Source organism: Oncorhynchus mykiss, chromosome 28 (genome assembly GCF_013265735.2).
Source record: "Oncorhynchus mykiss isolate Arlee chromosome 28, USDA_OmykA_1.1, whole genome shotgun sequence".
Lineage (NCBI taxonomy): Eukaryota > Metazoa > Chordata > Actinopteri > Salmoniformes > Salmonidae > Oncorhynchus > Oncorhynchus mykiss.
Genome location: NC_048592.1, coordinates 35177812 through 35202510, shown reverse-complemented (window position 1 = coordinate 35202510; position 24699 = coordinate 35177812). Strand labels below are relative to the sequence as shown.

The 24699-nt window shown below is 41.4% G+C and overlaps 20 non-coding genes across 20 annotated transcripts; 8 read left to right on the top strand and 12 right to left on the bottom strand.

Annotated features, from left to right (window-relative positions):
- Nucleotides 1-1065: 1065 nt before the first annotated feature.
- trnak-uuu lies at nucleotides 1066-1140 on the bottom strand. The gene has a single exon. It is a non-coding gene; the product is annotated as a tRNA-Lys (tRNA).
- Nucleotides 1141-1309: 169 nt separating this feature from the next.
- On the top strand, nucleotides 1310-1382 carry trnaw-cca. The gene has a single exon. It is a non-coding gene; the product is annotated as a tRNA-Trp (tRNA).
- A 1486-nt stretch (nucleotides 1383-2868) lies between these two features.
- trnaw-cca lies at nucleotides 2869-2942 on the top strand. Its single transcript has one exon. It is a non-coding gene; the product is annotated as a tRNA-Trp (tRNA).
- Nucleotides 2943-4194: 1252 nt separating this feature from the next.
- Nucleotides 4195-4267, bottom strand: trnak-uuu. The gene has a single exon. It is a non-coding gene; the product is annotated as a tRNA-Lys (tRNA).
- A 167-nt stretch (nucleotides 4268-4434) lies between these two features.
- On the top strand, nucleotides 4435-4506 carry trnaw-cca. Its single transcript has one exon. It is a non-coding gene; the product is annotated as a tRNA-Trp (tRNA).
- A 1244-nt stretch (nucleotides 4507-5750) lies between these two features.
- On the bottom strand, nucleotides 5751-5823 carry trnak-uuu. Its single transcript has one exon. It is a non-coding gene; the product is annotated as a tRNA-Lys (tRNA).
- Nucleotides 5824-7308: 1485 nt separating this feature from the next.
- trnak-uuu lies at nucleotides 7309-7381 on the bottom strand. Its single transcript has one exon. It is a non-coding gene; the product is annotated as a tRNA-Lys (tRNA).
- A 168-nt stretch (nucleotides 7382-7549) lies between these two features.
- trnaw-cca lies at nucleotides 7550-7621 on the top strand. Its single transcript has one exon. It is a non-coding gene; the product is annotated as a tRNA-Trp (tRNA).
- Nucleotides 7622-10432: 2811 nt separating this feature from the next.
- On the bottom strand, nucleotides 10433-10505 carry trnak-uuu. The gene has a single exon. It is a non-coding gene; the product is annotated as a tRNA-Lys (tRNA).
- A 1487-nt stretch (nucleotides 10506-11992) lies between these two features.
- On the bottom strand, nucleotides 11993-12065 carry trnak-uuu. The gene has a single exon. It is a non-coding gene; the product is annotated as a tRNA-Lys (tRNA).
- Nucleotides 12066-12234: 169 nt separating this feature from the next.
- Nucleotides 12235-12306, top strand: trnaw-cca. The gene has a single exon. It is a non-coding gene; the product is annotated as a tRNA-Trp (tRNA).
- Nucleotides 12307-13553: 1247 nt separating this feature from the next.
- On the bottom strand, nucleotides 13554-13626 carry trnak-uuu. The gene has a single exon. It is a non-coding gene; the product is annotated as a tRNA-Lys (tRNA).
- A 170-nt stretch (nucleotides 13627-13796) lies between these two features.
- On the top strand, nucleotides 13797-13868 carry trnaw-cca. Its single transcript has one exon. It is a non-coding gene; the product is annotated as a tRNA-Trp (tRNA).
- Nucleotides 13869-15355: 1487 nt separating this feature from the next.
- Nucleotides 15356-15428, top strand: trnaw-cca. The gene has a single exon. It is a non-coding gene; the product is annotated as a tRNA-Trp (tRNA).
- A 2811-nt stretch (nucleotides 15429-18239) lies between these two features.
- trnak-uuu lies at nucleotides 18240-18313 on the bottom strand. The gene has a single exon. It is a non-coding gene; the product is annotated as a tRNA-Lys (tRNA).
- A 1401-nt stretch (nucleotides 18314-19714) lies between these two features.
- On the bottom strand, nucleotides 19715-19787 carry trnak-uuu. The gene has a single exon. It is a non-coding gene; the product is annotated as a tRNA-Lys (tRNA).
- A 1215-nt stretch (nucleotides 19788-21002) lies between these two features.
- trnak-uuu lies at nucleotides 21003-21075 on the bottom strand. The gene has a single exon. It is a non-coding gene; the product is annotated as a tRNA-Lys (tRNA).
- Nucleotides 21076-22295: 1220 nt separating this feature from the next.
- Nucleotides 22296-22368, bottom strand: trnak-uuu. Its single transcript has one exon. It is a non-coding gene; the product is annotated as a tRNA-Lys (tRNA).
- A 1220-nt stretch (nucleotides 22369-23588) lies between these two features.
- Nucleotides 23589-23661, bottom strand: trnak-uuu. Its single transcript has one exon. It is a non-coding gene; the product is annotated as a tRNA-Lys (tRNA).
- Nucleotides 23662-23829: 168 nt separating this feature from the next.
- trnaw-cca lies at nucleotides 23830-23901 on the top strand. The gene has a single exon. It is a non-coding gene; the product is annotated as a tRNA-Trp (tRNA).
- Nucleotides 23902-24699: the final 798 nt, after the last annotated feature.

The window sequence follows — 24699 nt, the reverse complement described above, 5'->3', positions numbered from 1 at the left end:
CGAACAGGGAGTTTATATGTATGCTTGGGGGCAGTTTTTTGATGCCTGGATGAGAAACGTTCCCAAAGTAAACTGCCCTGTTACTCAGGCCCAGAAACTAGGATATGCATATAAATGGTAGATTTGGATAGAACACACTCTACAGTTTCCAAAACTGTTAAAATAATGTCTCTGAGTATAACAGAACTGATATGGCAGGCAAAAACCTGAAGAAAAGTTATCCAGGAGGGGGATTTTTTTGATGTGGGTAGTTTTCAATTGAATGCCTATTGAGTTTCTAATGGGTTAGGATCCAGATTGCAGTTCCTATGGCTACCACTAGATGTCAACAGTCTTTAGACATTGGTTTAGACTTGTTTTCTGAAAAATGAAGAAGAATGAGACCTTGCTGTCAGTGGACTGAGGAAGCATGCAGTACTGGTTTGCGCGCGTGACAGAGTGCGCGCCCTTCGTTTGTTTTTCATTTCTATTGAATACGCAATTGTCCGGTTGAAATGTATTATTTAGACTAATTGACAACGTGAGGATTAATTATGAACATCGTTTGACATGTTTCAACAAACTTTGCCGGTACTATTAGGATGTATTCGTCTGCATGTTTTGACCTCCTTTGAGCCAGTGTATTACTGAACACAATGCGCCAACCAAACAGAGTTTTTGGGATATAAAGAGGGACTTTCTCGAACAAAACAAACCTTTATTGTGGAGCTGGGGACTCTTGTGACTGCAACCAGATGAGATGTTCAAAGGTAAGTTGATTCATTTTATCGCTATTTATGACTTTTGTGACTCGTCTACTTGGTTGGAATATGTTTTTGTAAGTGGGGCGCTGTCCCTCAGATAATCGCATGGTAGGCTTTCGCAGTAAATCCTATTTGAAATGTGACAAAGCGGCTGGATTAACAAGAAGTTCATCTTTAAGCCGATGTATAGCACTTGTATTTTTGTGAATGTTTATATTGACTATTTCTATATTTTGAATTTGGCGCTCTGCAATTTCACCGGATGTTGTCGAGGTGGGTTGCTAGCAGAACACCTGCGCCAGAAAAGGTAACATTAAAGCAACGCCCAAACAGGGACTTGAAAACCCTGGACCCTCAGATTAAAAGTCTGATGCTCTACCGACTGAGCTATCTGGGCTCCTGCATCTGCTTATTTTCAGACACTTAACCTGCCGGGCAGAGGCACGTGCTGATGGTGGTGGCATTGTCAGATGGTTCATTTCCCCAGAGAACCAGGCCTCCATTCCAAATTATACACTCATTAAAATCTGAACTAGGCATCCTCTCCAAAGATGTTAAATGTCAATGACCTCGTGGCGCCAATGGTAGCGCGTCTGACTCCAGATCAGAAGGTTGCGTGTTCAACTCACGTCGTGGTCATGGTTTGTATGTGTGCAATCTCTGCCGCCTTTACTCAGTGAATCAGCACAAGTACCAATGTGGCTTTACAGTACTAATCTCGCACAGAACGAACAAACCAGATGCTGCTTTTGATGAAAATTGTCTCTCACAAAAACCTGTCACACTGCAAAATCTTAATGAAATCATGTGATTGTCAGTCTTCGAACAGGGAGTTCTAATGTATGCTTGGGGGCAGTTTTTTGATGCCTGGATGAGAAACGTTCCCAAAGTAAACTGCCTGTTACTCAGGCCCAGAAACTAGGATATGCATATAAATGGTAGATTTGGATAGAACACACTCTACATTTCCCAAAACTGTTAAAATAATGTCTCTGAGTATAACAGAACTGATATGGCAGGCAAAAACCTGAAGAAAAGTTATCCAGGAGGTGGGATTTTTTTGATGTGGGTAGTTTTCAATTGAATGCCTATTGAGTTTCTAATGGGTTAGGATCCAGATTGCAGTTCCTATGGCTACCACTAGATGTCAACAGTCTTTAGACATTGGTTTAGACTTGTTTTCTGAAAAATGAAGAAGAATGAGACCTTGCTGTCAGTGGACTGAGGAAGCATGCAGTTAATGGTTTGCGCGCGTGACAGAGTGCGCGCCCTTCGTTGTTTTTCATTTCTATTGAATACGCATTGTCCGGTTGAAAATGTATTATTTAGACAATTGACAACGTGAGGATTAATTATGAACATCGTTTGACATGTTTCAACAAACTTTGCCGGTACTATTAGGATGTATTCGTCTGCATGTTTTGACCTCCTTTGAGCCAGTGTATTACTGAACACAATGCGCCAACAAAACAGAGTTTTTGGGATATAAAGAGGGACTTTCTCGAACAAAACAAACCTTTATTGTGGAGCTGGGACTCTTGTGACTGCAACCAGATGAAGATGTTCAAAGGTAAGTGATTCATTTTATCGCTATTTATGACTTTTGTGACTCGTCTACTTGGTTGGAATATGTTTTTGTAAGTGGGGCGCTGTCCTCAGATAATCGCATGGTAGGCTTTCGCAGTAAATCCTATTTGAAATGTGACAAAGCGGCTGGATTAACAAGAAGTTCATCTTTAAGCCGATGTATAGCACTTGTATTTTTGTGAATGTTTATATTGACTATTTCTATATTTTGAATTTGGCGCTCTGCAATTTCACCGGATGTTGTCGAGGTGGGTTGCTAGCAGAACACCTGCGCCAGAAAAGGTAAACATTAAAGCAACGCCCAAACAGGGACTTGAACCCTGACCCTCAGATTAAAGTCTGATGCTCTAACCGACTGAGCTATCTGGGCTCTGCATCTGCTTATTTTCAGACACTTAACCTGCCGGGCAGAGGCACGTGCTGATGGTGGTGGCATTGTCAGATGGTTCATTTCCCCAGAGAACCAGGCCTCCATTCCAAATTATACACTCATTAAAATCTGAACTAGGCATCCTCTCCAAAGATGTTAAATGTCAATGACCTCGTGGCGCAATGGTAGCGCGTCTGACTCCAGATCAGAAGGTTGCGTGTTCAACTCACGGTCTGTGGTCATGGTTTTTATGTGTGCAATCTCTGCCGCCTTTACTCAGTGAATCAGCACAAGTACCAATGTGGCTTTACAGTTACTAATCTCGCACAGAAACTGAACAAACCATGCTGCTTTGATGAAAATTGTCTCTCACAAAACCTGTCACACTGCAAAATCTTAAATGAAATCATGTGATTGTCAGTCTTCGAACAGGGAGTTCGATATGTATGCTTGGGGGCAGTTTTTGATGCCTGGATGAGAAACGTTCCCAAAGTAAACTGCCTGTTACTCAGGCCCAGAAACTAGGATATGCATATAAATGGTAGATTTGGATAGAACACACTCTACAGTTTCCAAAACTGTTAAAATAATGTCTCTGAGTAATAAACAGAACTGATATGGCAGGCAAAAACCTGAAGAAAAGTTATCCAGGAGGTGGGATTTTTTTGATGTGGGTAGTTTTCAATTGAAATGCCTATTGAGTTTCTAATGGGTTAGGATCCAGATTGCAGTTCCTATGGCTACCACTAGATGTCAACAGTCTTTAGACATTGGTTTAGACTTGTTTTCTGAAAATGAAGAAGAATGAGACCTTGCTGTCAGTGGACTGAGGAAGCATGCAGTACTGGTTTGCGCGCGTGACAGAGTGCGCGCCCTTCGTTGTTTTTCATTTCTATTGAATACGCAATTGTCCGGTTTGAAAATGTATTATTTAGACAATTGAACAACGTGAGGATTAATTTATGAACATCGTTTGACATGTTTCAACAAACTTTGCCTGGTACTATTAGGATGTATTCGTCTGCATGTTTTGACCTCCTTTGAGCCAGTGTATTACTGAACACAATGCGCCAACAAAACAGAGTTTTTGGGATATAAAGAGGGACTTTCTCGAACAAAACAAACCTTTATTGTGGAGCTGGGACTCTTGTGACTGCAACCAGATGAAGATGTTCAAAGGTAGTGATTCATTTTATCGCTATTTATGACTTTTGTGACTCGTCTACTTGGTTGGAATATGTTTTTGTAAGTGGGGCGCTGTCCTCAGATAATCGCATGTAGGCTTTCGCAGTAAATTCCTATTTGAAATGTGACAAAGCGGCTGGATTAACAAGAAGTTCATCTTTAAGCCGATGTATAGCACTTGTATTTTGTGAATGTTTATATTGACTATTTCTATATTTGAATTTGGCGCTCTGCAATTTCACCGGATGTTGTCGAGGTGGGTTTGCTAGCAGAAACACCCTGCGCCAGAAAAGGTAAACATTAAAGCAACGCCCAAACAGGGACTTGAACCCTGGACCCTCAGATTAAAAGTCTGATGCTCTACCGACTGAGCTATCTGGGCTCTGCATCTGCTTATTTTCAGACACTTAACTGCCGGGCAGAGGCACGTGCTGATGGTGGTGGCATTGTCAGATGGTTCATTTCCCCAGAGAACCAGGCCTCCATTCCAAATTATACACTCATTAAAATCTGAACTAGGCATCCTCTCCAAAGATGTTAAATGTCAATGACCTCGTGGCGCAATGGTAGCGCGTCTGACTCCAGATCAGAAGGTTGCGTGTTCAACTCACGTCGTGGTCATGGTTTTTATGTGTGCAATCTCTGCCGCTTTACTCAGTGAATCAGCACAAGTACCAATGTGGCTTTACAGTACTAATCTCGCACAGAAACGAACAAACCAATGCTGCTTTTGATGAAAATTGTCTCTCACAAAAACCTGTCACACTGCAAAATCTTAAATGAAATCATGTGATTGTCAGTCTTCGAACAGGGAGTTTAATGTATGCTTGGGGGCAGTTTTTTGATGCCTGGATGAGAAACGTTCCAAAGTAAACTGCCTGTTACTCAGGCCCAGAAACTAGGATATGCATATAAATGGTAGATTTGGATAGAACACACTCTACAGTTTCCAAAACTGTTAAAATAATGTCTCTGAGTATAACAGAACTGATATGGCAGGCAAAAACCTGAAGAAAAGTTATCCAGGAGGTGGGATTTTTTTGATGTGGGTAGTTTTCAATTGAATGCCTATTGAGTTTCTAATGGGTTAGGATCCAGATTGCAGTTCCTATGGCTACCACTAGATGTCAACAGTCTTTAGACATTGGTTTAGACTTGTTTTCTGAAAAATGAAGAAGAATGAGACCTTGCTGTCAGTGGACTGAGGAAGCATGCAGTACTGGTTTGGCGCGCGTGACAGAGTGCGCGCCCTTCGTTGTTTTTCATTTCTATTGAATACGCAATTGTCCGGTTGAAAATGTATTATTTAGACAATTGACAACGTGAGGATTAATTATGAACATCGTTTGACATGTTTCAACAAACTTTGCCGGTACTATTAGGATGTATTCGTCTGCATGTTTTGACCTCCTTTGAGCCAGTGTATTACTGAACACAATGCGCCAACAAAACAGAGTTTTTGGGATATAAAGAGGGACTTTCTCGAACAAAACAAACCTTTATTGTGGAGCTGGGACTCTTGTGACTGCAACAGATGAAGATGTTCAAAGGTAAGTGATTCATTTTATCGCTATTTATGACTTTTGTGACTCGTCTACTTGGTTGGAATATGTTTTTGTAAGTGGGGCGCTGTCCTCAGATAATCGCATGGTAGGCTTTCGCAGTAAATCCTATTTGAAATGTGACAAAGCGGCTGGATTAACAAGAAGTTCATCTTTAAGCCGATGTATAGCACTTGTATTTTTGTGAATGTTTATATTGACTATTTCTATATTTTGAATTTGGCGCTCTGCAATTTCACCGGATGTTGTCGAGGTGGGTTGCTAGCAGAACACCTGCGCCAGAAAAGGTAAACATTAAAGCAACGCCCAAACAGGGACTTGAACCCTGGACCCTCAGATTAAAAGTCTGATGCTCTACCGACTGAGCTATCTGGGCTCTGCATCTGCTTATTTTCAGACACTTAACCTGCCGGGCAGAGGCACGTGCTGATGGTGGTGGCATTGTCAGATGGTTCATTTCCCCAGAGAACCAGGCCTCCATTCCAAATTATACACTCATTAAAATCTGAACTAGGCATCCTCTCCAAAGATGTTAAATGTCAATGACCTCGTGGCGCAATGGTTAGCGAGTCTGACTCCAGATCAGAAGGTTGCGTGTTCAACTCACGTCGGGTCATGGTTTTTATGTGTGCAATCTCTGCCGCCTTTACTCAGTGAATCAGCACAAGTACCAATGTGGCTTTACAGTACTAATCTCGCACAGAAACGAACAAACCAATGCTGCTTTTGATGAAAATTGTCTCTCACAAAAAACCTGTCACACTGCAAAATCTTAAATGAAATCATGTGATTGTCAGTCTTCGAACAGGGAGTTTAATGTATGCTTGGGGGCAGTTTTTTGATGCCTGGATGAGAAACGTTCCCAAAGTAAACTGCCTGTTACTCAGGCCAGAAACTAGGATATGCATATAAATGGTAGATTTGGATAGAAACAACACTCTACAGTTTCCAAAACTGTTAAAATAATGTCTCTGAGTATAACAGAACTGATATGGCAGGCAAAAACCTGAAGAAAAGTTATCCAGGAGGTGGGATTTTTTGATGTGGGTAGTTTTCAATTGAATGCCTATTGAGTTTCTAATGGGTTTAGGATCCAGATTGCAGTTCCTATGGCTACCACTAGATGTCAACAGTCTTTAGACATTGGTTTAGACTTGTTTTCTGAAAAATGAAGAAGAATGAGACCTTGCTGTCAGTGGACTGAGGAAGCATGCAGTACTGGTTTGCGCGCGTGACAGAGTGCGCGCCCTTCGTTGTTTTTCATTTCTATTGAATACGCAATTGTCCGGTTGAAAATGTATTATTTAGACAATTGACAACGTGAGGATTAATTATGAACATCGTTTGACATGTTTCAACAAACTTTGCCGGTACTATTAGGATGTATTCGTCTGCATGTTTTGACCTCCTTTGAGCCAGTGTATTACTGAACACAATGCGCCAACAAAACAGAGTTTTTGGGATATAAAGAGGGACTTTCTCGAACAAACAAACCTTTATTGTGGAGCTGGACTCTTGTGACTGCAACCAGATGAAGATGTTCAAAGGTAAGTGATTCATTTTATCGCTATTTATGACTTTTGTGACTCGTCTACTTGGTTGGAATATGTTTTTGTAAGTGGGCGCTGTCCTCAGATAATCGCATGGTAGGCTTTCGCAGTAAATCCTATTTGAAATGTGACAAAGCGGCTGGATTAACAAGAAGTTCATCTTTAAGCCGATGTATAGCACTTGTATTTTTGTGAATGTTTATATTGACTATTTCTATATTTTGAATTTGGCGCTCTGCAATTTCACCGGATGTTGTCGAGGTGGGTTGCTAGCAGAACACCTGCGCCAGAAAAGGTAAACATTAAAGCAACGCCCAAACAGGGACTTGAACCCTGGACCCTCAGATTAAAAGTCTGATGCTCTACCGACTGAGCTATCTGGGCTCTGCATCTGCTTATTTTCAGACACTTAACCTGCCGGGCAGAGGCACGTGCTGATGGTGGTGGCATTGTCAGATGGTTCATTTCCCCAGAGAACCAGGCCTCCATTCCAAATTATACACTCATTAAAATCTGAACTAGGCATCCTCTCCAAAGATGTTAAATGTCAATGACCTCGTGGCGCAATGGTAGCGCGTCTGACTCCAGATCAGAAGGTTGCGTGTTCAACTCACGTCGTGGTCATGGTTTTTATGTGTGCAATCTCTGCCGCCTTTACTCAGTGAATCAGCACAAGTACCAATGTGGCTTTACAGTACTAATCTCGCACAGAAACGAACAAACCAATGCTGCTTTTGATGAAAATTGTCTCTCACAAAACCTGTCACACTGCAAAATCTTAAATGAAATCATGTGATTGTCAGTCTTCGAACAGGGAGTTCGATATGTATGCTTGGGGGCAGTTTTTTGATGCCTGGATGAGAAACGTTCCCAAAGTAAACTGCCTGTTACTCAGGCCCAGAAACTAGGATATGCATATAAATGGTAGATTTGGATAGAACACACTCTACAGTTTCCAAAACTGTTAAAATAATGTCTCTGAGTATAACAGAACTGATATGGCAGGCAAAAACCTGAAGAAAAGTTATCCAGGAGGTGGGATTTTTTTGATGTGGGTAGTTTTCAATTGAATGCCTATTGAGTTTCTAATGGGTTAGGATCCAGATTGCAGTTCCTATGGCTACCACTAGATGTCAACAGTCTTTAGACATTGGTTTAGACTTGTTTTCTGAAAAATGAAGAAGAATGAGACCTTGCTGTCAGTGGACTGAGGAAGCATGCAGTACTGGTTTGCGCGCGTGACAGAGTGCGCGCCCTTCGTTGTTTTTCATTTCTATTGAATACGCAATTGTCCGGTTGAAAATGTATTATTTAGACAATTGACAACGTGAGGATTAATTATGAAACATCGTTTGACATGTTTCAACAAACTTTGCCGGTACTATTAGGATGTATTCGTCTGCATGTTTTGACCTCCTTTGAGCCAGTGTATTACTGAACACAATGCGCCAACAAAACAGAGTTTTTGGGATATAAAGAGGGACTTTCTCGAACAAAACAAACCTTTATTGTGGAGCTGGGACTCTTGTGACTGCAACCAGATGAAGATGTTCAAAGGTAAGTGATTCATTTTATCGCTATTTATGACTTTTGTGACTCGTCTACTTGGTTGGAATATGTTTTTTGTAAGTGGGGCGCTGTCCTCAGATAATCGCATGGTAGGCTTTCGCAGTAAATCCTATTTGAAATGTGACAAAGCGGCTGGATTAACAAGAAGTTCATCTTTAAGCCGATGTATAGCACTTGTATTTTTGTGAATGTTTATATTGACTATTTCTATATTTTGAATTTGGCGCTCTGCAATTTCACCGGATGTTGTCGAGGTGGGTTGCTAGCAGAACACCTGCGCCAGAAAAGGTAAACATTAAAGCAACGCCCAAACAGGGACTTGAACCCTGGACCCTCAGATTAAAAAGTCTGATGCTCTACCGACTGAGCTATCTGGGCTCTGCATCTGCTTATTTTCAGACACTTAACCTGCCGGGCAGAGGCACGTGCTGATGGTGGTGGCATTGTCAGATGGTTCATTCCCCAGAGAACCAGGCCTCCATTCCAAATTATACACTCATTAAAATCTGAACTAGGCATCCTCTCCAAAGATGTTAAATGTCAATGACCTCGTGGCGCAATGGTAGCGCGTCTGACCTCCAGATCAGAAGGTTGCGTGTTCAACTCACGTCGTTGTCATGGTTTTTATGTGTGCAATCTCTGCCGCCTTTACTCAGTGAATCAGCACAAGTACCAATGTGGCTTTACAGTACTAATCTCGCACAGAAACGAACAAACCAATGCTGCTTTTGATGAAAATTGTCTCTCACAAAAACCTGTCACACTGCAAAATCTTAAATGAAATCATGTGATTGTCAGTCTTCGAACAGGGAGTTTAATGTATGCTTGGGGGCAGTTTTTTGATGCCTGGATGAGAAACGTTCCCAAAGTAAACTGCCTGTTACTCAGGCCCAGAAACTAGGATATGCATATAAATGGTAGATTTGGATAGAACACACTCTACAGTTTCCAAAACTGTTAAAATAATGTCTCTGAGTATAACAGAACTGATATGGCAGGCAAAAACCTGAAGAAAAGTTATCCAGGAGGTGGGATTTTTTTGATGTGGGTAGTTTTCAATTGAATGCCTATTGAGTTTCTAATGGGTTAGGATCCAGATTGCAGTTCCTATGGCTACCACTAGATGTCAACAGTCTTTAGACATTGGTTTAGACTTGTTTTCTGAAAAATGAAGAAGAATGAGACCTTGCTGTCAGTGGACTGAGGAAGCATGCAGTACTGGTTTGCGCGCGTGACAGAGTGCGCGCCCTTCGTTGTTTTTCATTTCTATTGAATACGCAATTGTCCGGTTGAAAATGTATTATTTAGACAATTGACAACGTGAGGATTAATTATGAACATCGTTTGACATGTTTCAACAAACTTTGCCGGTACTATTAGGATGTATTCGTCTGCATGTTTTGACCTCCTTTGAGCCAGTGTATTACTGAACACAATGCGCCAACAAAACAGAGTTTTTGGGATATAAAGAGGGACTTTCTCGAACAAAACAAACCTTTATTGTGGAGCTGGGACTCTTGTGACTGCAACCAGATGAAGATGTTCAAAGGTAAGTGATTCATTTTATCGCTATTTATGACTTTTGTGACTCGTCTACTTGGTTGGAAATATGTTTTTGTAAGTGGGGGCGCTGTCCTCAGATAATCGCATGGTAGGCTTTCGCAGTAAATCCTATTTGAAATGTGACAAAGCGGCTGGATTAACAAGAAGTTCATCTTTAAGCCGATGTATAGCACTTGTATTTTTGTGAATGTTTATATTGACTATTTCTATATTTTGAATTTGGCGCTCTGCAATTTCACCGGATGTTGTCGAGGTGGGTTGCTAGCAGAACACCTGCGCCAGAAAAGGTAAACATTAAAGCAACGCCCAAACAGGGACTTGAACCCTGGACCCTCAGATTAAAAGTCTGATGCTCTACCGACTGAGCTATCTGGGCTCTGCATCTGCTTATTTTCAGACACTTAACCTGCCGGGCAGAGGCACGTGCTGATGGTGGTGGCATTGTCAGATGGTTCATTTCCCCAGAGAACCAGGCCTCCATTCCAAATTATACACTCATTAAAATCTGAACTAGGCATCCTCTCCAAAGATGTTAAATGTCAATGACCTCGTGCGCAATGGTAGCGCGTCTGACTCCAGATCAGAAGGTTGCGTGTTCAACTCACGTTCGTGGTCATGGTTTTATGTGTGCAATCTCTGCCGCCTTTACTCAGTGAATCAGCACAAGTACCAATGTGGCTTTACAGTACTAATCTCGCACAGAAACGAACAAACCAATGCTGCTTTTGATGAAAATTGTCTCTCACAAAACCTGTCACACTGCAAAATCTTAAATGAAATCATGTGATTGTCAGTCTTCGAACAGGGAGTTTAATGTATGCTTGGGGCAGTTTTTTGATGCCTGGATGAGAAACGTTCCCAAAGTAAACTGCCCTGTTACTCAGGCCCAGAAACTAGGATATGCCATATAAATGGTAGATTTGGATAGAACACACTCTACAGTTTCCAAAACTGTTTAAAATAATGTCTCTGAGTATAACAGAACTGATATGGCAGGCAAAAACCTGAAGAAAAGTTATCCAGGAGGTGGGATTTTTTTGATGTGGGTAGTTTCAATTGAATGCCTATTGAGTTTCTAATGGGTTAGGATCCAGATTGCAGTTCCTATGGCTACCACTAGATGTCAACAGTCTTTAGACATTGGTTTAGACTTGTTTTCTGAAAAATGAAGAAGAATGAGACCTTGCTGTCAGTGGACTGAGGAAAGCATGCAGTACTGGTTTGCGCGCTGTGACAGAGTGCGCGCCCTTCGTTGTTTTTCATTTCTATTGAATACGCAATTGTCCGGTTGAAAATGTATTATTTAGACAATTGACAAACGTGAGGATTAATTATGAACATCGTTTGACATGTTTCAACAAACTTTGCCGGTACTATTAGGATGTATTCGTCTGCATGTTTGACCTCCTTTGAGCCAGTGTATTACTGAACACAATGCGCCAACAAAACAGAGTTTTTGGGATATAAAGAGGGACTTTCTCGAACAAAACAAACCTTTATTGTGGAGCTGGGACTCTTGTGACTGCAACCAGATGAAGATGTTCAAAGGTAAGTGATTCATTTTATCGCTATTTTATGACTTTTGTGACTCGTCTACTTGGTTGGAATATGTTTTTGTAAGTGGGGCGCTGTCCTCAGATAATCGCATGGTAGGCTTTCGCAGTAAATCCTATTTGAAATGTGACAAAGCGGCTGGATTAACAAGAAGTTCATCTTTAAGCCGATGTATAGCACTTGTATTTTTGTGAATGTTTATATTGACTATTTCTATATTTTGAATTTGGCGCTCTGCAATTTCACCGGATGTTGTCGAGGTGGGTTGCTAGCAGAACACCTGCGCCAGAAAAGGTAACATTAAAGCAACGCCCAAACAGGGACTTGAACCCTGGACCCTCAGATTAAAAGTCTGATGCTCTACCGACTGAGCTATCTGGGCTCTGCATCTGCTTATTTTCAGACACTTAACCTGCCGGGCAGAGGCACGTGCTGATGGTGGTGGCATTGTCAGATGGTTCATTTCCCCAGAGAACCAGGCCTCCATTCCAAATTATACACTCATTAAAATCTGAACTAGGCCATCCTCTCCAAAGATGTTAAATGTCAATGACCTCGTGGCGCAATGGTAGCGCGTCTGACTCCAGATCAGAAGGTTGCGTGTTCAACTCACGTCGTGGTCATGGTTTTTATGTGTGCAATCTCTGCCGCCTTTACTCAGTGAATCAGCACAAGTACCAATGTGGCTTTACAGTACTAATCTCGCACAGAAACGAACAAACCAATGCTGCTTTTGATGAAAATTGTCTCTCACAAAAACCTGTCACACTGCAAAATCTTAAATGAAATCATGTGATTGTCAGTCTTCGAACAGGGAGTTCGATATGTATGCTTGGGGGCAGTTTTTGATGCCTGGATGAGAAACGTTCCCAAAGTAAACTGCCTGTTACTCAGGCCCAGAAACTAGGATATGCATATAAATGGTAGATTTGGATAGAACACACTCTACAGTTTCCAAAACTGTTAAAATAATGTCTCTGAGTATAACAGAAACTGATATGGCAGGCAAAAACCTGAAGAAAAGTTATCCAGGAGGTGGGATTTTTTTGATGTGGGTAGTTTTCAATTGAATGCCTATTGAGTTTCTAATGGGTTAGGATCCAGATTGCAGTTCCTATGGCTACCACTAGATGTCAAACAGTCTTTAGACATTGGTTTAGACTTGTTTTCTGAAAAATGAAGAAGAATGAGACCTTGCTGTCAGTGGACTGAGGAAGCATGCAGTACTGGTTTGCGCGCGTGACAGAGTGCGCGCCCTTCGTTGTTTTTCATTTCTATTGAATACGCAATTGTCCGGTTGAAAATGTATTATTAGACAATTGACAACGTGAGGATTAATTATGAACATCGTTGACATGTTTCAACAAACTTTGCCGGTACTATTAGGATGTATTCGTCTGCATGTTTTGACCTCCTTTGAGCCAGTGTATTACTGAACACAATGCGCCAACAAAACAGAGTTTTGGGATATAAAGAGGACCTTTCTCGAACAAAACAAACCTTTATTGTGGAGCTGGGACTCTTGTGACTGCAACCAGATGAAGATGTTCAAAGGTAAGTGATTCATTTTATCGCTATTTATGACTTTTGTGACTCGTCTACTTGGTTGGAATATGTTTTTGTAAGTGGGGCGCTGTCCTCCAGATAATCGCATGGTAGGCTTTCGCAGTAAATCCTATTTGAAATGTGACAAAGCGGCTGGATTAACAAGAAGTTCATCTTTAAGCCGATGTATAGCACTTGTATTTTTGTGAATGTTTATATTGACTATTTCTATATTTTGAATTTGGCGCTCTGCAATTTCACCGGATGTTGTCGAGGTGGGTTGCTAGCAGAACACCTGCGCCAGAAAAGGTAAACATTAAAGCAACGCCCAAACAGGGACTTGAACCCTGGACCCTCAGATTAAAAGTCTGATGCTCTACCGACTGAGCTATCTGGGCTCTGCATCTGCTTATTTTCAGACACTTAACCTGCCGGGCAGAGGCACGTGCTGATGGTGGTGGCATTGTCAGATGGTTCATTTCCCCAGAGAACCAGGCCTCCATTCCAAATTATACACTCATTAAAACTCTGAACTAGGCATCCCTCTCCAAAGATGTTAAATGTCAATGACCTCGTGGCGCAATGGTAGCGCGTCTGACTCCAGATCAGAAGGTTGCGTGTTCAACTCACGTCGTGGTCATGGTTTTTTATGTGTGCAATCTCTGCCGCCTTTACTCAGTGAATCAGCACAAGTACCAATGTGGCTTTACAGTACTAATCTCGCACAGAAACGAACAAACCAATGCTGCTTTTGATGAAAATTGTCTCTCACAAAAACCTGTCACACTGCAAAATCTTAAATGAAATCATGTGATTGTCAGTCTTCGAACAGGGAGTTCGATATGTATGCTTGGGGGCAGTTTTTTGATGCCCTGGATGAGAAACGTTCCCAAAGTAAACTGCCTGTTACTCAGGCCCAGAAACTAGGATATGCATATAAATTGTAGATTTGGATAGAACACACTCTACAGTTTCCAAACTGTTAAAATAATGTCTCTGAGTATAACAGAACTGATATGGCAGGCAAAAAACCTGAAGAAAGTTATCCAGGAGGTGGGATTTTTTTGATGTGGTAGTTTTCAATTGAATGCCTATTGAGTTCTAATGGGTTAGGATCAGATTGCAGTTCCTATGGCTACCACTAGATGTCAACAGTCTTTAGACATGGTTAGACTTGTTTTTCGAAAAATGAAGAAGAATGAGACCTTGCTGTCAGTGGGACTGAGGAAGCATGCAGTACGGTTTGCGCGCGTGACAGACGTGCGCGCCTTCGTTTGTTTTTCATTTCTATTGAATACGCAATTGTCCGCTTGAAAATGTATTATTTAGACAATTGACAACGTGAGGATTAATTATGAACATCGTTTGACATGTTTCAACAAACTTTGCCGGTACTATTAGGATGTATTCGTCTGCATGTTTTGACCTCCTTTGAGCCAGTGTATTACTGAACACAATGCGCCAACAAACAGAGTTTTTGGGATATAAAGAGGGACTTTCTCGAACAAAACAAACCCTTTATTGTGGAGCTGGGACTCTTGTGACTGCAACCAGATGAAGATGTTCAAAGGTAAGTGATTCATTTTATCGCTATTTATGACTTTTGTGACTCGTCTACTTGGTTGGAATATGTTTTTGTAAGTGGGGCGCTGTCCTCAGATAATCGCATGGTAGGCTTTCGCAGTAAATCCTATTTGAAATGTGACAAAGCGGCCTGGATTAACAAGAAGTTCATCTTTAAGCCGATGTATAGCACTTGTATTTTTGTGAATGTTTTATATTGACTATTTCTATATTTTGAATTTGGCGCTCTGCAATTTCACCGGATGTTGTCGAGGTGGGTTGCTAGCAGAACACCTGCGCCAGAAAAGGTAAACATTAAAGCAACGCCCAAACAGGGACTTGAACCCTGGACCCTCAGATTAAAGTCTGATGCTTCTACCGACTGAGCTATCTTGCTCTGCATCTGCTTATTTTCAGACACTTAACCTGCCGGGCAGAGGCACGTGCTGATGGTGGTGGCATTGTCAGATGGTTCATTTCCCCAGAGAACCAGGCCTTCCATTCCAAATTATACACTCATTAAATCTGAAACTAGGCATCCTCTCCAAGATGTTAAATGTCAATGACCTCGTGTGCGCAATGGTAGCGCGTCTGACTCCAGATCAGAAGGTTGCGTGTTCAACTCACGTCGTGGTCATGGTTTTTTATGTGTGCAATCTCTGCCGCCTTTACTCAGTGAATCAGCACAAGTACCAATGTGGCTTTACAGTTACTAATCTCGCACAGAAACGAACAAACCAATGCTGCTTTTGATGAAAATTGTCTCTCCACAAAAACCTGTCACACTGCAAAATCTTAAATGAAATCATGTGATTGGTCAGTCTTCGAACAGGGAGTTTAATGTATGCTTGGGGGCAGTTTTTTGATGCCTGGATGAGAACGTTCCCAAAGTAAACTGCCTGTTACTCAGGCCCCAGAACTAGGATATGCATATAAATGGTAGATTTGGATAGAACACACTCTACAGTTTCCAAAACTGTTAAAATAATGTCTCTGAGTATAACAGAACTGATATGGCAGGCAAAAACCTGAAGAAAAGTTATCCAGGAGGTGGGATTTTTTTGATGTGGGTAGTTTTCAATTGAATGCCTATTGAGTTTCTAATGGGTTAGGATCCAGATTGCAGTTCCTATGGCTACCACTAGATGTCAACAGTCTTTAGACATTGGTTTAGACTTGTTTTCTGAAAAATGAAGAAGAATGAGACCTTGCTGTCAGTGGACTGAGGAAGCATGCAGTACTGGTTTGCGCGCGTGACAGAGTGCGCGCCCTTCGTTGTTTTTCATTTCTATTGAATACGCAATTGTCCGGTTGAAAATGTATTATTTAGACAATTGACAACGTGAGGATTAATTATGAACATCGTTTGACATGTTTCAACAAACTTTGCCGGTACTATTAGGATGTATTCGTCTGCATGTTTTGACCTCCTCTTGAGCCAGTGTATTACTGAACACAATGCGGCCAACAAAACAGAGTTTTTGGGATATAAAGAGGGACTTTCTCGAACAAAACAAACCTTTATTGTGGAGCTGGGACTCTTGTGACTGCAACCAGATGAAGATGCTTCAAAGGTAAGTGATTCATTTTATCGCTATTTATGACTTTTTGTGACTCGTTCTACTGGTTGGAATATGTTTTTGTAAGTGGGGCGCTGTCCTCAGATAATCGCCATGGTAGGCTTTCGCAGTAAATCCTATTTGAAATGTGACAAAGCGGCTGGATTAACAAGAAGTTCATCTTTAAGCCGATGTATAGCACTTGTATTTTTGTGAATGTTATATTGGACTATTTCTATATTTTGAATTTGGCGCTCTGCAATTTCACCGGATGTTGTCGAGGTGGGTTTGCTAGCAGAAACACCTGCGCCCAGAAAAGGTAAACATTAAAGCAACGCCCAAACAGGGACTTGAACCCCTGGACCCTCAGATTAAAAGGTCTGATGCTCTACCGACTGAGCTATCTGGGCTCTGCATCTGCTTATTTTCAGACACTTAACCTGCCGGGCAGAGGCACGTGCTGATGGTGGTGGTATTGTCAGATGGTTCATTTCCCCAGAGAACCAGGCCTCCATTCCAAATTATACACTCATTAAATCTGAACTAGGCATCCTCTCCAAAGATGTTAAATGTCAATGACCTCGTGCGAATGGTAGCGCGTCTGACTCCAGATCAGAAGGTTGCGTGTTCAACTCACGTCGTGGTCATGGTTTTTATGTGTGCAATCTCTGCCGCCTTTACTCAGTGAATCAGCACAAGTACCAATGTGGCTTTACAGTACTAATCTCGCACAGAAACGAACAAACCAATGCTGCTTTTGATGAAAATTGTCTCTCACAAAAACCTGTCACACTGCAAAATCTTAAATGAAATCATGTGATTGTCAGTCTTCGAACAGGGAGTTTAATGTATGCTTGGGGGCAGTTTTTTGATGCCTGGATGAGAAACGTTCCCAAAGTAAACTGCCCTGTTACTCAGGCCCAGAAATAGGATATGCAATTAAATGGTTAGATTTGGATAGAAACACACTCTACAGTTCCAAAAACTGTTAAAATAATGTCTCTGAGTATAAACAGAACTGATATGGCAGGCAAAAACCTGAAGAAAAGTTATCCAGGAGGTGGGAATTTTTTTGATGTGGGTAGTTTTCAATTGAATGCTATGAGTTTTCTAATGGGTTAGGATCCAGATTGCAGTTCTATGGCTACCACTAGATGTCAACAGTCTTTAGACATTGGTTTAGACTTGTTTTCTGAAAAATGAAGAAGAATGAGACCTTGCGTCAGTGGACTGAGGAAGCATGCAGTACTGGTTTGCGCGCGTGACAGAGTGCGCGCCCTTCGTTGTTTTTCATTTCTATTGAATACGCAATGTCCGGTTGAAATGTATTATTTAGACAATGACAACGTGAGGATTAATTATGAACATCGTTTGACATGTTTCAACAAACTTTGCCGGTACTATTAGGATGTATTCGTCTGCATGTTTTGACCTCCTTTGAGCCAGTGTATTACTGAACACAATGCGCCAACAAAACAGAGTTTTTGGGATATAAAGAGGGACTTTCTCGAACAAAACAAACCTTTATTGTGGAGCTGGGACTCTTGTGACTGCAACCAGATGAAGATGTTCAAAGGTAAGTGATTCATTTTATCGCTATTTATGACTTTTGTGACTCGTCTACTTGGTTGGAATATGTTTTTGTAAGTGGGGCGCTGTCCTCAGATAATCGCATGGTAGGCTTTCGCAGTAAATCCTATTTGAAATGTGACAAAGCGGCTGGATAACAAGAAGTTCATCTTTAAGCCGATGTATAGCACTTGTATTTTTGTGAATGTTTATATGACTATTTCTATATTTTGAATTTGGCGCTCTGCAATTTCACCGGATGTTGTCGAGGTGGGTTGCTAGCAGAACACCTGCGCCAGAAAAGGTAAACATTAAAGCAACGCCCCAAACAGGGACTTGAACCCTGGACCCTCAGATTAAAAGTCTGATGCTCTACCGACTGAGCTATCTGGGCTCTGCATCTGCTTATTTTCAGACACTTAACCTGCCGGGCAGAGGCACGTGCTGATGGTGGTGGCATTGTCAGATGGTTTCATTTCCCCAGAGAACCAGGCCTCCATTCCAAATTATACACTCATTAAAATCTGAACTAGGCATCCTCTCCAAAGATGTTAAATGTCAATGACCTCGTGGCGCGTTCTGACTCCAGATCAGAAGGTTGCGTGTTCAACTCACGTCGTGGTCATGGTTTTTATGTGTGCAATCTCTGCCGCCTTTACTCAGTGAATCAGCACAAGTACCAATGTGGCTTTACAGTACTAATCTGCCACAGAAACGAACAAACCAATGCTGCTTTTGATGAAAATTGTCTCTCACAAAAACCTGTCACACTGCAAAATCTTAAATGAAATCATGTGATTGTCAGTCTTCGAACAGGGAGTTTAATGTATGCTTGGGGGCAGTTTTTTGATGCCTGGATGAGAAACGTTCCCAAAGTAAACTGCCTGTTACTCAGGCCCAGAAACTAGGATATGCATATAAATGGTAGATTTGGATAGAACACACTCTACAGTTTCCAAAACTGTTAAAATAATGTCTCTGAGTATAACAGAACTGATATGGCAGGCAAAAACCTGAAGAAAAGTTATCCAGGAGGTGGGATTTTTTTGATGTGGGTAGTTTTCAATTGAATGCCTATTGAGTTTCTAATGGGTTAGGATCCAGATTGCAGTTCCTATGGCTACCACTAGATGTCAACAGTCTTTAGACATTGGTTTAGACTTGTTTTCTGAAAAATGAAGAAGAATGAGACCTTGCTGTCAGTGGACTGAGGAAGCATGCAGTACTGGTTTGCGCGCGTGACAGAGTGCGCGCCCTTCGTTGTTTTTCATTTCTATTGAATACGTTCAACAAACTTTGCCGGTACTATTAGGATGTATTCGTCTGCATGTTTTGACCTCCTTTGAGCCAGTGTATTACTGAACACAATGCGCCAACAAAACAGAGTTTTGGGATATAAAGAGGGACTTTCTCTGACAAAACAAACCTTTATTGTGGAGCTGGGACTCTTGTGACTGCAACCAGATGAAGATGTTCAAAGGTAAGTGATTCATTTTATCGCTATTTATGACTTTTGTGACTCGTCTACTTGGTTGGAATATGTTTTTGTAAGTGGGGCGCTGTCCTCAGATAATCGCATGGTAGGCTTTCGCAGTAAATCCTATTTGAAATGTGACAAAGCGGCTGGATTAACAAGAAGTTAATCTTTAAACCGATGTATAACACTTGTATTTTGTGAATGTTTATATTGACTATTTTCTATATTTTGAATTTGGCGCTCTGCAATTTCACCGGATGTTGTCGAGGTGGGTTGCTAGCAGAACACCTGCGCCAGAAAAGGTAAACATTAAAGCAACGCCCAAACAGGGACTTGAACCCTGGACCCTCAGATTAAAAGTCTGATGCTCTACCGACTGAGCTATCTGGGCTCTGCATCTGCTTATTTTCAGACACTTAACCTGCCGGGCAGAGGCACGTGCTGATGGTGGTGGTATTGTCAGATGGTTCATTTCCCAGAGAACCAGGCCTCATTCCAAATTATACACTCATTAAAATCTGAACTAGGCATCCTCTCCAAAGATGTTAAATGTCAATGACCTCGTGGCGCGTCTGACTCCAGATCAGAAGGTTGCGTGTTCAACTCACGTCGTGGTCATGGTTTTTATGTGTGCAATCTCTGCCTGCCTTTACTCAGTGAATCAGCACACGTACCAATGTGGCTTTACAGTACTAATCTTGCACAGAAACGAACAAACCAATGCTGCTTTTGATGAAAATTGTCTCTCACAAAAACCTGTCACACTGCAAAATCTTAAATGAAATCATGTGATTAGTCAGTCTTCGAACAGGGAGTTTAATGTATGCTTGGGGGCAGTTTTTTGATGCTGGATGAGAACGTTCCCAAAGTAAACTGCTGTTACTCAGGCCCAGAAACTAGGATATGCATATAAATGGTAGATTTGGATAGAACACACTCTACAGTTCCAGAACTGTTAAAATAATGTCTCTGAGTATAACAGAATTTATATGGCAGGCAAAAACCTGAAGAAAAGTTATCCAGGAGGTGGGATTTTTTTGATGTGGGTAGTTTTCAATTGAATGCCTATTGAGTTTCTAATGGGTTAGGATCCAGATTCAACAAACTTTGCCGGTACTATTAGGATGTATTCGTCTGCATGTTTTGACCTCCTTTGAGCCAGTGTATTACTGAACACAATGCGCCAACAAAACAGAGTTTTTGGGATATAAAGAGGGACTTTCTCTGACAAAACAAACCTTTATTGTGGAGCTGGGACTCTTGTGACTGCAACCAGATGAAGATGTTCAAAGGTAAGTGATTCATTTTATCGCTATTTATGACTTTTGTGACTCGTCTACTTGGTTGGAATATGTTTTTGTAAGTGGGGCGCTGTCCTCAGATAATCGCATGGTAGGCTTTCGCAGTAAATCCTATTTGAAATGTGACAAAGCGGCTGGATTAACAAGAAGTTAATCTTTAAACCGATGTATAACACTTGTATTTTGTGAATGTTTATATTGACTATTTCTATATTTTGAATTTGGCGCTCTGCAATTTCACCGGATGTTGTCGAGGTGGGTTGCTAGCAGAACACCTGCGCCAGAAAAGGTAAACATTAAAGCAACGCCCAAACAGGGACTTGAACCCTGGACCCTCAGATTAAAAGTCTGATGCTCTACCGACTGAGCTATCTGGGCTCTGCATCTGCTTATTTTCAGACACTTAACCTGCCGGGCAGAGGCACGTGCTGATGGTGGTGGTATTGTCAGATGGTTCATTTCCCCAGAGAACCAGGCCTCCATTCCAAATTATACACTCATTAAAATCTGAACTAGGCATCCTCTCCAAAGATGTTAAATGTCAATGACCTCGTGGCGCGTCTGACTCCAGATCAGAAGGTTGCGTGTTCAACTCACGTCGTGGTCATGGTTTTTATGTGTGCAATCTCTGCCGCCTTTACTCAGTGAATCAGCACAAGTACCAATGTGGCTTTACAGTACTAATCTTGCACAGAAACGAACAAACCAATGCTGCTTTTGATGAAAATTGTCTCTCACAAAAACCTGTCACACTGCAAAATCTTAAATGAAATCATGTGATTGTCAGTCTTCGAACAGGGAGTTTAATGTATGCTTGGGGGCAGTTTTTTGATGCCTGGATGAGAAACGTTCCCAAAGTAAACTGCCTGTTACTCAGGCCCAGAAACTAGGATATGCATATAAATGGTAGATTTGGATAGAACACACTCTACAGTTTCCAGAACTGTTAAAATAATGTCTCTGAGTATAACAGAATTTATATGGCAGGCAAAAACCTGAAGAAAAGTTATCCAGGAGGTGGGATTTTTTTGATGTGGGTAGTTTTCAATTGAATGCCTATTGAGTTTCTAATGGGTTAGGATCCAGATTCAACAAACTTTGCCGGTACTATTAGGATGTATTCGTCTGCATGTTTTGACCTCCTTTGAGCCAGTGTATTACTGAACACAATGCGCCAACAAAACAGAGTTTTTGGGATATAAAGAGGGACTTTCTCTGACAAAACAAACCTTTATTGTGGAGCTGGGACTCTTGTGACTGCAACCAGATGAAGATGTTCAAAGGTAAGTGATTCATTTTATCGCTATTTATGACTTTTGTGACTCGTCTACTTGGTTGGAATATGTTTTTGTAAGTGGGGCGCTGTCCTCAGATAATCGCATGGTAGGCTTTCGCAGTAAATCCTATTTGAAATGTGACAAAGCGGCTGGATTAACAAGAAGTTAATCTTTAAACCGATGTATAACACTTGTATTTTTGTGAATGTTTATATTGACTATTTCTATATTTTGAATTTGGCGCTCTGCAATTTCACCGGATGTTGTCGAGGTGGGTTGCTAGCAGAACACCTGCGCCAGAAAAGGTAAACATTAAAGCAACGCCCAAACAGGGACTTGAACCCTGGACCCTCAGATTAAAAGTCTGATGCTCTACCGACTGAGCTATCTGGGCTCTGCATCTGCTTATTTTCAGACACTTAACCTGCCGGGCAGAGGCACGTGCTGATGGTGGTGGTATTGTCAGATGGTTCATTTCCCCAGAGAACCAGGCCTCCATTCCAAATTATACACTCATTAAAATCTGAACTAGGCATCCTCTCCAAAGATGTTAAATGTCAATGACCTCTTGGCGTGTCTGACTCCAGATCAGAAGGTTGCGTGTTCAACTCACGTCGTGGTCATGGTTTTTATGTGTGCAATCTCTGCCGCCTTTACTCAGTGAATCAGCACAAGTACCAATGTGGCTTTACAGTACTAATCTTGCACAGAAACGAACAAACCAATGCTGCTTTTGATGAAAATTGTCTCTCACAAAAACCTGTCACACTGCAAAATCTTAAATGAAATCATGTGATTGTCAGTCTTCGAACAGGGAGTTTAATGTATGCTTGGGGGCAGTTTTTTGATGCCTGGATGAGAAACGTTCCCAAAGTAAACTGCCTGTTACTCAGGCCCAGAAACTAGGATATGCATATAAATGGTAGATTTGGATAGAACACACTCTACAGTTTCCAGAACTGTTAAAATAATGTCTCTGAGTATAACAGAATTTATATGGCAGGCAAAAACCTGAAGAAAAGTTATCCAGGAGGTGGGATTTTTTTGATGTGGGTAGTTTTCAATTGAATGCCTATTGAGTTTCTAATGGGTTAGGATCCAGATTCAACAAACTTTGCCGGTACTATTAGGATGTATTCGTCTGCATGTTTTGACCTCCTTTGAGCCAGTGTATTACTGAACACAATGCGCCAACAAAACAGAGTTTTTGGGATATAAAGAGGGACTTTCTCTGACAAAACAAACCTTTATTGTGGAGCTGGGACTCTTGTGACTGCAACCAGATGAAGATGTTCAAAGGTAAGTGATTCATTTTATCGCTATTTATGACTTTTGTGACTCGTCTACTTGGTTGGAATATGTTTTTGTAAGTGGGGCGCTGTCCTCAGATAATCGCATGGTAGGCTTTCGCAGTAAATCCTATTTGAAATGTGACAAAGCGGCTGGATTAACAAGAAGTTAATCTTTAAACCGATGTATAACACTTGTATTTTTGTGAATGTTTATATTGACTATTTCTATATTTTGAATTTGGCGCTCTGCAATTTCACCGGATGTTGTCGAGGTGGGTTGCTAGCAGAACACCTGCGCCAGAAAAGGTAAACATTAAAGCAACGCCCAAACAGGGACTTGAACCCTGGACCCTCAGATTAAAAGTCTGATGCTCTACCGACTGAGCTATCTGGGCTCTGCATCTGCTTATTTTCAGACACTTAACCTGCCGGGCAGAGGCACGTGCTGATGGTGGTGGTATTGTCAGATGGTTCATTTCCCCAGAGAACCAGGCCTCCATTCCAAATTATACACTCATTAAAATCTGAACTAGGCATCCTCTCCAAAGATGTTAAATGTCAATGACCTCGTGGCGCAATGGTAGCGCGTCTGACTCCAGATCAGAAGGTTGCGTGTTCAACTCACGTCGTGGTCATTGTTTTTATGTGTGCAATCTCTGCCGCCTTTACTCAGTGAATCAGCACAAGTACCAATGTGGCTTTACAGTACTAATCTCGCACAGAAACGAACAAACCGATGCTGCTTTTGATGAAAATTGTCTCTCACAAAAACCTGTCACACTGCAAAATCTTAAATGAAATCATGTGATTGTCAGTCTTCGAACAGGGAGTTTAATGTATGCTTGGGGGCAGTTTTTTGATGCCTGGATGAGAAACGTTCCCAAAGTAAACTGCCTGTTACTCAGGCCCAGAAAATAGGATATGCATATAAATGGTAGATTTGGATAGAACACACTCTACAGTTTCCAGAACTGTTAAAATAATGTCTCTGAGTATAACAGAATTCATATGGCAGGCAAAAACCTGAAGAAAAGTTATCCAGGAGGTGGGATTTTTTTGATGTGGGTAGTTTTCAATTGAATGCCTATTGAGTTTCTAATGGGTTAGGATCCAGATTCAACAAACTTTGCCGGTACTATTAGGATGTATTCGTCTGCATGTTTTGACCTCCTTTGAGCCAGTGTATTACTGAACACAATGCGCCAACAAAACAGAGTTTTTGGGATATAAAGAGGGACTTTCTCTGACAAAACAAACCTTTATTGTGGAGCTGGGACTCTTGTGACTGCAACCAGATGAAGATGTTCAAAGGTAAGTGATTCATTTTATCGCTATTTATGACTTTTGTGACTCGTCTACTTGGTTGGAATATGTTTTTGTAAGTGGGGCGCTGTCCTCAGATAATCGCATGGTAGGCTTTCGCAGTAAATCCT